The sequence below is a fragment of the Lynx canadensis genome, chromosome C1 (genome assembly GCF_007474595.2).
Source record: "Lynx canadensis isolate LIC74 chromosome C1, mLynCan4.pri.v2, whole genome shotgun sequence".
Classification (NCBI taxonomy): domain Eukaryota; kingdom Metazoa; phylum Chordata; class Mammalia; order Carnivora; family Felidae; genus Lynx; species Lynx canadensis.
The window spans coordinates 206,097,327-206,113,460 of record NC_044310.1 but is presented as its reverse complement, the minus strand read 5'-3'; the positions used below and the strand labels follow the sequence as shown (position 1 = coordinate 206,113,460).

The 16,134-nt window shown below is 40.0% G+C and overlaps 1 protein-coding gene across 2 annotated transcripts in view; it reads right to left on the bottom strand.

The window, feature by feature from the left end:
• The window catches only part of ACSL3 (acyl-CoA synthetase long chain family member 3), a 74,733-nt gene that overhangs the window by 42,127 nt on the left and 16,472 nt on the right, over window positions 1-16,134 (bottom strand). The window contains exon 2 of one of the 2 annotated variants that reach the window (XM_030325272.1): window positions 13,193-13,250. The exons of the other annotated variant lie outside the window; for it this stretch is intronic. The gene's annotated coding sequence lies outside the window, so the exon portion shown is untranslated. The remainder of the gene's footprint in view (window positions 1-13,192; window positions 13,251-16,134) is intronic. 2 annotated transcript variants of the gene reach the window in all.

Sequence of the window (16,134 nt, the reverse complement as noted above, 5' to 3'; positions counted from 1 at the left end):
ACGTGGGGAAGGGGAGGAAGACAAGGGAATGAAGGCTATTTCCAAGGCAGTGGCTACAATGACTAATCAGGGAGTTTTAAGCCGAGGGAAGGATAGCTCCTAAGGAGGTAAAGCGTTTGTGAAAAAGAGACAAGACCAAGGCAATCGGGTCCTGCGTTGGGTTACAGAACTGTTGGCGTTGAGGTACTAAAAGAGAGCAAGATGGAACTGTCTTACTAAAAGGAGGTGATGGTCTGAATCGAATGCTTGAGACCGACCGTGTCGAAGGCATACAGTTATCGTTCATGAAGAGGACTAGGTTGTGATAACAAAGGGACAGCAAAGGCAGAGTATGAGATCAGTTAAGGACAGGAGGTCAAGAAATTCAACTGGGAAGATACTGAAACCACTAAGAATCATGACAGGATAGAAGCAGAGTCATAGCTTGATGTTCAAGTATTTCAGGAATAAGGGGCTAGATGCCTGCAACAAGAAGGAACAGTAAGCAGTACAATTTAAAGGCAAAGCTTGGAGGACATGCCACTATCACTTCAGAGGCAAAAAACTGTGTTAAAGTAACCAGATTAGGCCCAAGATGGAGTCACTCAGGCTAAACCCAAGTCAGCAACCCAAAACTTAAGCTTCCACCGTTAGCTCACAGAGAAATAGAAGACTTGGGTCAACCAGTCGGCGCTTGCCCTCTCAGCAAGTTACCTGAACTGGCTCCAAAACATTCCTTTGCTCCACATGAGAAAAGTAACCCTGCCTTAAACAATCAGCAAATGCCCAGTATACCTTCCGTATTTCTGCTCCCTTTGATCTATAGAAACCTCACCTTTCAGAGCTCTTTAGAGCTCCTTTCTATCTACTCATTGGATGCTGCCTGATGAATGAATTACTGTATCGGTAAATTGTTCGTGGGAAATTTTCTCTAAACAACTGAAAACAAAATGATCTAAATCAATCAAAGGAAAAGCTGAAGAACATATACATCCGCAGTATGAACGATGAGGCAGCCATTAAAACTAGTTATATGTACTTGCAGTTGACCTGAAGGGACTTCCATGTACCTTGCTAGTTCTTAAAAAAAGGTATATACGGGCCTGCATGGTTTACGTCTGACAACAGTATGGACAGGTCAAGGTTTTTAAGCAATTATTTATAAATTTTAAAGGAAGCTATTTTGGGTCAAAGTACATTAATTTCCCACCATAAAGAATATAAAAACTTCCATCTTTACTATACTCCCAGAACTGCTAATTAAAATAACAAGCTGACTCAAGTTTAACAATATTAAAAGAAAATGACCCATCAAATACCTTTTTTTTTTTTTTTTTAGCAAATACAATCGTAAAATGAGATTGTTACATCAAAAGAAGTTATTCACTCACATCTTGCATCACCTTAGCAGTTAGTTGCTTTAAATCATCCTAACTATCGAGTTTAAGAAAATTCCTTCTCTGTGTGGCTTCTACCACTTGAGAGGAAGAACACAGGAGACCTGGGGACTGTGGAGGTGGAAGAGGTGGAGGAGGTGGAGGAGGAGGAGGAGGAGGAGGAGGGGCATATAGGATTTTGTGTAACTGTCAGAAAGCTGAGGACAGAGCAGCTGGGGTTCTGAAAATAACTGTGCATCAGGTAATGGAGATTAACACCCACCTACAAAATCACCCTCAAATAATACACTCAGGAGACATATGAAATTCTGATGTTAAGATAAAATTTTGGGGCGCCTGGGTGGCGCAGTCGGTTAAGTGTCCGACTCTTGATTTTGGTTCGGGTCACGATCTCACCATTTGTGGGATCAAGGCCCACACCGGGCTCCAGGCACACAGCACAGAGCCTGCTTGGGATTCTCTCTCTTCCTCTCTCTTTCTCAAAATAAATAATAAAATAAACTTTAAAAAAAAGGTAAAATTTTGTTTTAAATTGTTAAGGAATATTATCATAGTCCTACAACCTGTATTAACTCCCCAATTTTCTTTAAAAGCCAAAAAAAAAAAAAAAGCTACAAGTCATGAAAAGCTTCCACAGACACCATGTGCTTTAGTAATAGGAAAAAAACCTGTAAATGCCTGTATTGTGGGGGAAGGGAAAACCAGTAAGTAGGTTGCCACAGGGATCATGTTCATACGCACATATTAAATGGCTTTGCCTGCTTAGATCTGGTTGCATCTGCCTACAGAGACTTCAAGAACCTCTGAGGCACAGGAGAGAGAGGGCACAGTAGTATCTCAAGCCATTCATCTCCATGCGCCGCAGGACTGACCAACGGAAATGGGAGTCTGGCTCAGAATCCACGACTTCTACAGCGTTCACGGGAGGGAAGCGGCCAGTAACACCATTACGTTACTCCGCTAATACAGCGCGTCTGTCTGCTCACTACCACCTCCCTCCAAAACACCACCTGCAAGCTCCAACTCCCAGAGCAGGGGCAGAAGCCCAACACTTAGAAATTCTCCTACAAATCCACTGGGAGCAGAGAGAACACCCCAGGAAAGAGGGGAGGCGACGAGACAATGCTCCAGAGGGGTATCTTGATTCTCCACAATGTCTTGGTTAATCCTGCCCATTACCCAATCTTATTTCCACCTGGATTTTCCTTATAGCCAACAAAACCCAAACATGCATCGACACTCCAGAAATATTTATATCTGGAAAAAAAAATACAGCTTAGCATGTTATCTCTAAGATAGTATATAAATAAGGGGATTGTACACCAATGGATATCAAGGTATCTGTATTTGCTGGCGTGAAATATGCCTTGAATTTTTCACCAAACTTAAAATAAATGAGCAATTCTGAGTACCAATAACGCAAGCACCGTGTGGGGAGCTTTATATCATCTCACTGAATTGTTACAAAAACCCAATTTCAAACAGATCATGCCCAAAGGCCCTTACAACTAACATAATGAAGTAGAATTTTAACCTGTATGTTTGACTCCCACCCAAGCTTTTTAATTCCTCCACACTCCCTGAACTCTAGGCTTAATACTTTATTGTTAAAAACAAAACAGGGACGGGGCGCCTCGGTCACTCAGTCAGTTAAGCATCTCTAGATTTCCACTCAGGTCCTGATCTCGAGGTTCCTGAGATCAAGCCCCAAGTGGGGCTCTGTATGCTGTCTGCTTGGGATTCTCTCTCCCCCATCTCTCTGCCCCTCCTCCACTCATGCTCGCGCACGTTCTCTCACTCTCTCTCTCAAAATAAATACACTTAAAAACTAATAATAATAAAAGGAAAAAAAGTGGAGTCCTTCACTACTTTAGAGACACTCCTTTGCACAAAAGTCACATTTTATTTTATTTTTTTTCAACGTTTATTTATTTTTGGGACAGAGAGAGACAGAGCATGAACGGGGGAGGGGCAGAGAGAGAGGGAGGCACAGAATCGGAAACAGGCTCCAGGCTCTGAGCCATCAGCCCAGAGCCCGACGCGGGGCTCGAACTCACGGACCGCGAGATCGTGACCTGGCTGAAGTCGGACGCTTAACCGACTGCGCCACCCAGGTGCCCCGACATTTTACATAAACCAAAAAAGTCCCCAAAAACTTATCTAAATTATTTGTTTTGAAATAAGAAACTGGGTCAAGAAGGGCAGAAAGAAAGATTTCCTTCCCAGAACGAGGCTCTAAGGAGTTGTAATGAGAAATGCAACCAGCAATGACTTGCTCTCAGGAAAGTTTCTTTAGAGGCAGGACCCTGGCTCTGATGAGGACGCTTGCTTCTCTGCTTCCCCAGGCTAAAACCGTAACAGAAATAATATGACAAAATGCATCTCTGGCTCAGGAGAATGTGTTGTTGTTGTTGTTTTTAACATTTTTTTCCTCAAAGCTTCTGCCATTTAATTTTATTTTTTTTATTTAATGTTTTATTTATTTTTGAGAGAGACAGAGCACGAGCAGGGGAGTGGCAGAGAGAGAGGAAGACACGGAATCAGAAGCAGGCTCCAGGGCCTGAGTTGTCAGTGCAGGGCCTGACACGGGGCTCGAACCCACAGACTGCGAGATCATGACCTGAGCCGAAATCAGACAGACATCCAACCTACTGAGCCACCCAGGTGCCCCTCACCCTTCCTTTTAATGAAAGAAACACAAAGGATTTCTCCTAAAACTTCCAATATTAATACAGTGATTAATAACTTGGAAAATTTCAACTCTGACTCCACAGTTCTTACTGGTCTACGGATTATTACATTGTATGGCTGAAAAATCGAGGCCATTAATCCATTTAAGTACTCCCTTAATACAACAAATAAAAAAGTGAAGAAATTCTGTACCAGGAAGTCTACTAAAAGCATTATTAGAGGTTTGAGTCATATTTTCATCTGAATTAGATTAACTTCCAAATTCACAACTAGAAAGTTTTATGAGGAAATAAGAATTGTGTCCTTTTCTTTTTAAGACAACTCCTAAGCTTGTGTTTATTCTAACCACAGGAAATGAAATTCTGGCCCTGAAGACACTGGAAGGGAGGGGGGTAAGGAGGAAGAAATGGGAGGGAAGGGGAAAAGGGAAGAAAGAGGGAGAGAGGGAGGAAAATTCAGCAAGTCTTTGCCATAAACATATTTACATTAAAAATTAAAAAGCAGCTGACCAGAGTCAACTAACTTTACATAATCTTCAGTTATTCACTGTAATTTTTAAGCTTTTTCAATCCTTTTATCATAATAGTTGAAATAACAGTAGGCCTCAAATATTCTCTTTGAACCACAAATACAGTCCCCTGACTCCCCTAACTGGCTAAGACACATTTTTTTTTCAATCTACTTTTATCCTATCTTCCTTTTCTAAAGTCTGAGCCAGATGTTTTTTAAAAAAAGAAAAGTGTTGAACCTTGAATGAATCAAATAGGAAATAGAAATTAGGCAAAGGAACTTATTATACCTTTCTCAGCTTGATATAGAACGGGGGTTTCAAACACACACACACACACACACACACACACACACACCACAACACACACATACACAAGTATACTAGTCCCGGCTCTGCCACCACTTACCATGACACCCTGTCCAAGTCAACAAATTGTAATTTTCTCACCATAAATGTTGATGGGATTCAAATAAATCTACTGTAAGACTAAACTGTACTGACGCTAAGGGCTCCCAAATCAATTTCAGAGCAGTGACAACCATCAAACATTGAAGATGTAGGAGGAGCCCAATTCCATTTCTGTCTTCTACATAAGGTACTCTTCCCCCTTGGTCGGGGGGGGGGGGGGGGTAGAGCAAGAGTTCCCTTGCTTTAAAAAAAAAAAAAAAAAAAAAAAGCAAGACCACTCAACAAGATTTCTAAGGTCTATTTCCAAAATTCTAATTTCTTCCAATCAGATCAGACTATCTCCATGGTGGGCAAATGAAGAGGTCCAAGAAGCGAGTAAGGAAAGCCTTTACTTCCTTCTCATTTTGAATCACGTGAATGCACTATCTTAACAACAGCGATTTTTAACATAGTCTAGAGGCAATATGGGCAGTCTGTGAGAATGTGCCCGTGTCTGACAGGCTGATCCAGCAAAGATGGGATAAGGCTCGATCCGTCTTGGCTAAATTTCCTCCCAAGTGAAGAACCACTTCAAACCAACCAACACACACACACACACGTTTCGACGCATTGAGCACAATACGGTTCCATATATTCATCCTGAACTCTGGCATCTCTAGCCACAAAGTTAAAAGAACAAGAGTCAAATACTACCAGATGCTGCATTTATTTAAGCAAATAAATGTATAAAACCTAAGGTCTCCACAAAAAAGCAGCTAAGTGATCTTTTTACACATCAGAACATCCCTTTACTCTTACTTAAGGCTGTCAGATTTAACAAATATAAACAGAAGACAGCCGGTTAAATTTGAATTTCAGAAAAACAATGAACAAATTTTAGTGTACATATGTCTCATGCAGGATCTGGATCACGTAGTAAAAATTCAGTCGAGGGCGCCTGGGTGGCTCAGTTGGTTGAACATCCGACTCTTGATTTTGGCTCAAGGCATAATTTCACAGTTCATGGGTTCAAGCCCCATGTCGGGCTCTGCACTAACAGTGCAAGAGCCTGCTTGGAATTCGCTCTCCCTCCCTCATTTATGCTCGCTCTCTCTCTCTCTCAGTAAACTTTAAAAAATTTTTTTTAATTGTTTTTTATCTGAAATTCAGATTTAACTGAGTGCCTTCTTCTGTTTTATTTGACAACTGTACTCCCATCCCCAGGTGACCACAAAGTGTGACAATTAATTAGGATGACCAACCACTCTGAGTTGCCCAGACTTTGGGGTTTCCCAGGACACAGGACTGTCAGTGCTAAAACTGGGAAAGTTTGGGGGTCCCTGGGTGGCTCAGTAAGTTAAGCATCCAATTCTTGATTTTGGCTCAGGTCATGATCTCTGATCTTGAGGTTCGTGAGATCAAGCCCCAAGTCAGGCTCTGTGCTGGCAGTTTGGATTCTCTCTCTCTCCCTCTCACTCTGTCCCTCCCTGACTTGCACATACCCATGCACACTCACTCTCTCTTTCAAAAATAAATAAACTTTAGAATATAAATAAAAAATATGGGGTGCCTGGGTGGCTCAGTCAATTAAGTGTCCAACTGTGGCTCAGGTCATGATCTCAAAGTTTGTGGTTTCGAGCCCCACATCGGGCTAAATGCTGCCATCTCACAGCCTGGACCCTGCTTCGGATTCTGTGTCTTCCTCTCTCTGTCCTTCCCACATTCATACTCTGTCTCTCTCTTTCTCTCTCTTTCCCTCCCTACCTCTCAAAAATAAACATAAAAAATTGTTTTAATAAAAAATGAATAAAACCAGGAAAGTTTTAAGCAAACCTGGACAAGCTGGTCACTCTACAATTAACCATCTCAAGGAATAAGCAAATTATAGCCTCAATTCCACCACTAGTTAAGTTTGATCTTTTGTTTATGAAACAACTTTTCTATACTTCATTTTCCTATATGTGTCATCATTTGGATAAAATGGAATGCAGCAAATAATAAAGGACTTTGGAAAATGCAAAGGCATTATAAATGCCACTTATTAGTATAGTTGGTTTGGGTTCTCTTTATGCAGAGTTTCAAAGCAGACCATTACTTGGTTTTACTGTGCTGACAGCTCAGAGCCTGGAGGCTGCTTCAGATTCTGGGTCTCCCAACTCTCTCTGCCCCTCCCAGCTCATACTCTGTCTATCTCTCTCAAAAATAAACATTAATAAAAGTTTAATAAAAAAAAAGAAAACAAACAAAAATGAACATTTTTTCTCATGCCTAGTACTCCATGTGAAGTGCAAATATCCTTGGACACAGAACTATTGGATCCCACTCTGTGGATCCCACTCCAGTTCCAAAGGTAAAGAATACACATAGAATATAATTCAGGGCCAACTCTGTTTAACCAACTCAACTTATGTGGCCTCCATACATCTATAAAAGATGATCCTCAACAAACTTCCCTGTCAGGATTTTTAGAGTCTCCCGTCTACCCTTAACAACCTCATGCCAGAACTCAGCAATACACAGGAGAGTACTCAGAAGTGGTTCTGTTGTTCCTTCATCAATCTTGTCATGTGACAATCCCCAACCACCCTCCAGCCAGACAGCTTACACACACACACACACACACACACACACACACACACACACACACACCAGCTCAGGGTTCTGAATCATTTTGCCTCAACTTCCTCATCTAAGGGAAAACCTATTCCTACTGTGCTTTCTATTCGTCTTCCAAGCCATGTAACTCCCCTCTAATGATTGTACCCAGAAGAGGTAATCTGAGATTCTCTATATAGAAGTACACCTTGTTGTATCAGATAATTTTGTTCACGGTTGATGCAGTGAAGGGAAATGGGGAGAATGGCATGTTCAGTCATCCTTATATTATCCACATGTTAGGGCAGAGAACTTAAACCCTGGAGCCCTACTTCACAGCACTGTTTTGACAAATTCATCAGTGTGTCCTAAACAGCCAAGAATTAAATGCCCGGACCATATTAGAACAATATTAAATAGGACCATGTACTCCTTTCAGTGCTAATTCCTTACTTATTCCAATTATCTCCAAAATGGTTAATGAGAGCCACCTATATAAATATTTCAGGAGACCCTAAACTATTAGATTATATAATAACATCAGCTCGGCTGGTCGGTACTTGAGGGTCTTAGCAATTTCAACCCAATCCAGCTAAGCACTTCACTGAGTATTACATTAACCTAAATCTGAGCGAGTGGATTGGTTGCTGGTTCAATTAACAACTTCACTTTTGAACTTAACTATTTTCTTCCCTACAGTAAGAATAGAACACAAAATTAAAGAAAATTCAAAAGCCAGAGGCTAAATAGTTGCAAGCATGTGAAATATGTCAGCAAAAGCAAATGTGCATAAAATCAGCAAAATAAAGTATGCGTGTTTGAGAAGAGGCAGCTCAGGAAAGTTTAGCCTTTGAGAATGTCAAGACATTAAAGTGTCAAAATTAAGATTTTCAAGATAATTTTAATCTACACTAAGTCTACCCAATCTATACATTTTAATTTCAAAGATTTATAAATGATTCAGTAAGATTCTTTACCTATTTGCTTATCTTTTCCTTCATTCCCCTCAACCCAAAAGCCCTTATCTTGCCATATCAGTTAAAAACAAACTTAAGAAAAAGCAAATAATACTAAGAAGAACCTATAAGTAAGTCGTGGAAATATGGAACTACAGGATAAATAACCTGCATTACACCAACCAACATTAGATCAACTTCATTATTTGTACTATCTAAACATTAAAGAGCTAAGAATAAGGTTTAAATATGCAATACTTCCTATAGTCAATACTTAGTTTTCACTATATTTCATTTTATTCATATGATCTCATTCTATGTTTCCTTTTTTAGCTCTTTACATAAATGTTCTTCTTCCTATAAACCGCCTATTTTACCCCTAAGGAAGCTTTTCTCAAACAAGAAGTTTCAAAATTAAAGCTATAAAGATAAAGAGTAGTCTTCCCTCTCCTCCATTCGCCAGTGTGCCCAGCTTTCTGGCCTCTGCAGCTTTTCCACACGTGGTCAAAACCTAAACTGTTGTTTTAAAAATAGAAGGCACGTGGGAATGCAAGCTGGTGCAGCCACTCTGGAAAACAGTATGGAGGTTCCTCAAAAAACTAAAAATAGAACTACCCTGCGACCCAGCAATTGCACTACTGGGCATTTATCCACGGGATACAGCTGTGCTGTTTCGAAGGGACACATGCACCCCCCCCTCATGTTTATAGCAGCACTATTAACAGTAGCCAGAGTATGCAAAGAGCCCAAATGTCCACCAATGGCTGAATGGATAAAGAAGACGTGGTATATATATACAATGGAGTATTATTCGGCAATCCAAAAGAATGCAATCTTGCCATCGGCAACTACGTGGATGGAACTGGAAGTATTATGCTAATTGAAATTAGTCAGAGAAAGACAAAAATCATATGACTTCACTCCTATCAGGACTTTAAGAGACAAAACAGATGAACATAAGGGAAGGGAAACAAGAATAATATACAAACAGGGAGGGGGACAAACCAGAAGAGACTCTTAAATACGGAGAACACACTGAGGGTTGCTGGAGGGGTTGTGGGAGGAGGGATGGGCTAAATGGGGAAGGGGCACTAAGGAATCTACTCCTGAAATCATTGGCGTACTAGATGCTAATTTAGATGCAAATTTAAAAAAAATAAAAAATAAAACAACAACAAAAATAGAAGGCACAAGAAAAAGGTATCTACCTTCAACCGTTAAGAGAAATATTTGGCCTAACTCAAAGAAGCCTTTTCCTGCTAAGCCACAACAAGCCGCACACCTGCTGCTGTCCACACCTCCTTCCAACCTTCAAATCTAGATCACCTTCACGTACAAGTGACACTATTCTGAATGATTCCTCCCTACTGCATGGCTACAAGCAGATAACTCTCTCCGCTACCATCTGAACGGGTAACACTGGATCATTAGGATGAGAGATGAAGTCCTGAAGTCCATCAGAACTTGTCTAGTCTAGGAAATATTTAAAGAGGGGCACCGGGGTGGCTCAGCTGGTTGAGCGTCCGACTCCAGCTCAGGTCATGATACCACGGTTCATGAGTTTGAGCCCCGCATCAGGGTCACTGCCATCAGCACGGGGCCCACTTCACATCCTCTGACCCCGCTCACTCTGCCCCTCCCCCGCTCAGGCTCTCACTCTCAAAAATGAACACTAAAAAAAAGAAAATTTTTAAATATAAATTACTAGAAAATATTTAAATGTAAATTACTAGAATCACTGACAGAATATACTTTTTAAAATCAATATATATACTACTTGGCAAGGAGAAAGAATGAAATAGGCTTTTTGTAGCAACGTGGATGGAGCTGGAGAGTGTTATGTTAAGTGAAATAAGCCATATAGAGAAAGACAGATACCATATGTTTTCACTCTTATGTGGATCCTGAGAAACTTAACAGAAGACCATGGGAAGGAAAAAAAAAAAGTTAGAGAGGGAGGGAGCCAAACCATAAGAGACTCTTAAAAACTGAGAATAAATTGACGGTTGGTTGGTGAGGGTGGGAGGGAGGGGAAAGTGGGTGATGGGCATTGAGGAGGGCACCTGTTGGGATGAGCCCTGGGTGTTTTACGGAAACCAATTTGATAATAAATTTCACATTAAAAAAATAAATAAATAAGAATAATGAACTTGCTGAGCATCTATAATAGATTTAAAACACTAGATAATAGCCTCAGTAATGGCTCTAAATTTATTTTTGCCCAATTCTATGTTAATGTTCTCTTTCAAATTCTACATGTCCTTTTTATCTTTTAATTTAAAAAAATGTTTTAATGTTTATTTTTGAGAGAGAGAGACAGACAGACACTGAGCACAAGTGGGGGAGGGGCGAGACACAGACTCCGAAGCAGGCTCCAGGCTCCACGCTGTCAGCACAGAGCCTGATGAGGGGCTCGAACTAACAAGCCTCGAGATCATGACATCATGACCAGAGCCAAAGTCTGATGCTAAACCGAGTGAGCCACCCAGGTGTCCCTAACCAATAAATAGCATTAAGATAAAACTCTGTAATCAAACTCTGCTCTCCCAGATTTTTTTAAGGAGTATAAATAAAACACTGCAATCTAACAACTACACTATGGACATCTCTGCATGTGAATCAGTTCAATTTTTACACCATTTCTGAAGTCACAGGCCTTCTGAATATGTGCAGTTGCCAATGTGACATGGAGGAGTTCTAAGTTTTAGAATTCAAGACACTGGGTTCCCCAAAACCGTCTGGGACGTTCCTTTTACTTCACAATATACTTAACTTGTATACAATGGCAAATGTCCTTTGCCTTTTTGGGTACCTGATCAAGTCTAGGCAACATTATGAGAGACAAAATTACTTTTGTCCCTTTGCCACAGCACTTTTTTCCTATCCCCCAAATAGATACTTAAACTCTAAAACCACTTCCCCATTGACCCCATCCAGCTGAGCCTCTATAAAGGCAATACTAACTGTAGTCATTTATATAAATGCCTTACTATTTAATACCCATTGCTTAATACACAGTGAATTATATGTGCAATTCCAATTTCATTGTAAATCTGAATTCTGTTGACCCATTCCTAGCTAGAAATTCAAAGTTTGGAGTTTCCAAAACCCACTAATCACTAAAAGGAATCTGCAGAGATTCCTACCGTGTTCTGACATTTACTTAGTTCAAAGCACTCCTCATGCGGCCAAGTACACCACTCAAGAAACTGTAGGCAAAGAAAGGTCTAAAATAAAGTGAAGGCACATCAATGGGCACGGAATATTCCTTTTTCCATCACACCTGCTTCATTAAAAGATGCTAATCTTGGATATGCACATGAAAGGTCTAGAAGGACACACTCCAAATTGGTAAGGGATAATACCCTTGCAAAAGAACCACGGGAACAGCAAAGTTATCTGCTACTTACACACTCCTATACTGTTTAGCTTTTAATAACAGACATAATATTTGTTTGAATTCTTTTTTAAAATTATTGTTAGCGTTTATTTATTTTTCAGACAGAGTGCGAGCAGGGGAAGATCAGAGAGACAGAGAGACATAGAATGCAAAGCAGGCTCAGGCTCTGAGCTGTCAGCACAGAGCCCGACATGGGGCTCGAACTCACGAGCTGTGGTATCATGACCTGAGCTGAAGTAGGACACTTTACCGACTGAGCCGCCCAGGTGCCCTGTTTGGATTCTTTTTAAAATCAGTAGATAACATAAAAATCAGTAAATTTGGCCGATATGGACAAAGATTTTGGGGGGAAGGAGCAAAGACTCTGAAATGATCTTCTGAAACAAGATAAATAAATATCAACCAGCATGATTCTAATTGATAAAAATGCTTATTGCTTTTATATTCTCAAAGCATTTTATCAACACAGACTATTCCTTTTAACAGTTCTATCCAATTTTACTTTTACGATGAAAATTTTCAGTTCACTGGATCCCCAAATTCTTGCCCCAAAATTTCAAAACACTAATTCACTTCAGAAGCCACAGTAAGGAAAAAAATAAAACATTCTACATTCTATCCCATCACAACTATAAGTGACGTGCAGAACTTAACTGCAGGTTAACAAAAAGCCCACAGCCGTTTTCCTGGCCTAGGACCTACAACTTCTGTTAAAATATCCATTTAGAAATTTAAAATAACACTAACACAAATTTAAAATGACCGTCATGGGGCACCTGGCTGGTGGCTCAGTTGGTTAAGTGTCCAACTTCGGCTCAGGTCATGATCTCATGGTTTGTGATTTTGCTTCAGATTCTCTGTCCCCCTCTGCCCCTACCCCGCTTGCACGCTCTATGTCCCTCAAAAGCAAATATTAAAAAATTTAAAAATAATAAAAAAAATGACTACCACATGTTGAAATAATACCACTCTAACCAGTGCTAAACTTCACAAAATAAAGAGGCTACTGAGTTCAAATTCACACAGATACTTAAATGAAATTAAACTGAGAAAAGGAAAATCAGTAATATCGGTGAATAACATGGCTTAATATTCCAATGGGTTTGTACTGACTTAAAATTAGTAGGAAAGCTACCTTCTAACTTTCATTATTCTACAATCACAAAATGGGAAGAATAAACATTTTTCTCTTAGACCGTTTATACACACTTGATTTTAACTTAATACATTTTATGCCTAAGAGAAATATTTTATAATTAAAAAATTAACATTTTACCAGTTGACAACGGTAGGACGTGTTAGTGCCTTCAAGGTATGCGCCTTTCCTTCAAGATCTGTCAAAACACACAGAGACAAACATTACTACTTGTGGTCTAGTTAATCGAGCCAAATACCAGCCTTTTCCTAGAAATATTTTTACTTCCAAAACCCACAGAAAAATTTGTGGGTTTTTTCTGAAAACACCATCTATCACACTAGCAAATGACATTTTATCACTGAAGAAAGCATATGGTTTATTACTATACACCTATCATAATGGCCAAAATCCAAAATACTAACATCACCAAATGTTGGCAATACGGTGCAAGAGGAACTCGTTCACTGCTGGTGGGAATGCAGAATGAACGGCCACTCTGGAAGACAAGTTTGGCAATTTCTTACAAAACTGAACATATTCTTTACAATATGATCCAGCAACTGAGCCTCCCTGATATTTACCCACATGAGTTGAAAGCTTATGTGTCAAAGAAAAACAAAAGACAAAAAACAAATACAAACATTTATAGCAGCCTTATTCATAATTGCCAAACCTGGAAGTAAGCAAGATGTCCTTCAGTAGGTGAATGGATAAACTGTGGTCCATCCAGACAATGGAATATTACTCAGCACTAAAAAGAAATAAGCTATCAAGCCGTGAAAAGCCACAAAGGAAATTTAAATGCATATTACTAAGTGAACGACGTCAATCTCAAAAAGCTACATACTGTAGGATTCCAAATTTATGACATTCTGGGAAAGGAAAAGCTACTGGGACACTAAAAGGTTGCCGAAAGGAAGGCGGCATGAAGAGGCAGAGCACTGAGGATTTTTACGGTGGTGGAACCACTCTGTATGCTATAACAGCAGATAGACACGTATCATTACATATTTGTCAAAACATCATGCAATGTACAACACCGAGGGAGAGCCCCAGTGTAAAATAAGGTCTTTGACAACGATTTATCAGTCTAGGTTCACTAACTACAATAAATGTACTATGCTGGTGTGGGATTACTCATAATGGGGAAGGCTGTGCATACGTGAGGGCTGGGGGTTTACAGGAAAATCTCTGAACCCTCTGCTCAATTTTGCAGTAAATCTGAAACTGCTCAAAAAAAATAAAGTCTCGGGGCGCCTGGGTGGCTCCGTCGTTTTAGCATCCAACTTCAGCTCAGGTCATGATCTCAAGGCTCGTGGGTTCGAGCCCCAAGTTGGGCTCTGTGCTGACAGCTCGGAGCCTGGAGCCTGCTTCAGATTCTGTGTCTCCCTCTCTCTCTGCCCCTCCCCTGCTCACACTCTGTCTCTCCATCTCTCTGCAAAAATAAACTTATAAACAGTATTTCACTGTGTATACAACACTTTTATCCATTATTTCAATGATTTGTTCAATTGCTTGTGAAGCAAATAGATTTGCAGTCATCATAGTCATTAAAGAAATATTTTAACATCAGCCCAAACTCACAGAGCCTGTAAGAGCTAACTAACGGTTTATTAATTTCCGCATTCCCTGTAAGGCAGCCAGATATACTAAAAAAAGGAATAGGTCTTAAAACCAAATATCCCTGGGTCCAAAATCCCCACTCTGTTCCTCATTAGCTATGCCTTTAGACAAATCATTCATTTATTCACCCATCTATCCTTCGGGGGTTGGGGGGGAATCTTATAAATCTACCTGCTATTTCTTGTGCCAGTTTATCCATATGTAAATAAGGACAACAACATATAAACAATTCATATCCACAATATTTGGATTTCTATAAATACAGGACAACTCAGCAGAAAAAACAGGCTATTAATATCCATGAAAAAAAAACCTCAATGCCCATCAAATACGAAATAGTCAGCCCCACTAGTTATCAAAGAAACACAAATAAAAACATTATCATTTCCCCCTATTGAATTTTTTTAATTAAAAAAACACATCACAAGCCTTGGCAAGGATATAGGAAACAAGCTTCTCTTGGCTTTGTTGGGGGAAGTGCAGCCACTTTGGAGAGCAACTTGGCAGCACCCAGACAAAGCTGAAGATGTAAGTTCCTATGACCTAGCAAATCCCTTCTAAAAAAATTTGCCCTGGAGAAATCCTGGCACATGTGCACACTTACTTTACCCTATTTTGTTTTGTTAATTAAATGGTCCAACGTGACAGGTCACAGTATTTAATTGGCCCTTAATAAATGTTGAATCTCCTCGACAAATATTTAGTGAAGCCTACTCGGCTCCATACCTAATGCTTCCCATTCTGGAAATGTGCCCACGGTACTCAGAAAGTTCCCACTCCTGTGGCAGAGACAGAAACGACAAACAGGCCTGACGTGGCAAAAACTGCTGGGTAAGTCCACAGGCTGTATTAAGAGAACAGACAAATGCAATCCTCTGTCCAGGAGGGGGAAAAGGTCAAGGAAGGCTGGCTAAGAACATAGTTGATCCACATTATCTTTGGCAAAGGAGACGAGAGAGGACACGACAGGCTGTAGTAACAGCATCTACAGAAGCGCAGAGGTATTCAGGAACTCCTAAGTACCTATAAAAGCAGGCTGATAAATGACCCCACAGGCATCAGCCCCTAATCCCTGGAACCTGTAAATGTTACCTTATTTAGGAAAAGCATCTTTGTAGGTGTGATTAAATTAAGGGTTTGGAGAAGAGGGAGCAACCTGGGATTATGAGACAGGCCTTAAATGCTGTCAAGGATGCCTTCAAAGTTTTGAGGGAAATGAATTTTAAATCTAGAATTGTACTCCTAGCTAAATTCCTCATTAGCTGCATTTAGAATAAAGAAATTTTCAGACAGGCAAAGACTTAAGAAACTTATTCTGCAAACAAACTCTGCTAAGAAATTACTTTAAAAAGTCCTCCACCATGTGCATATACTATTTTGATAGTTTTTTTTTCTTTAATGTGTTATTCATTTTTGAGAGAGAGACAGAGACAAAAGTGCAAGCTGGAGAGAGGCAG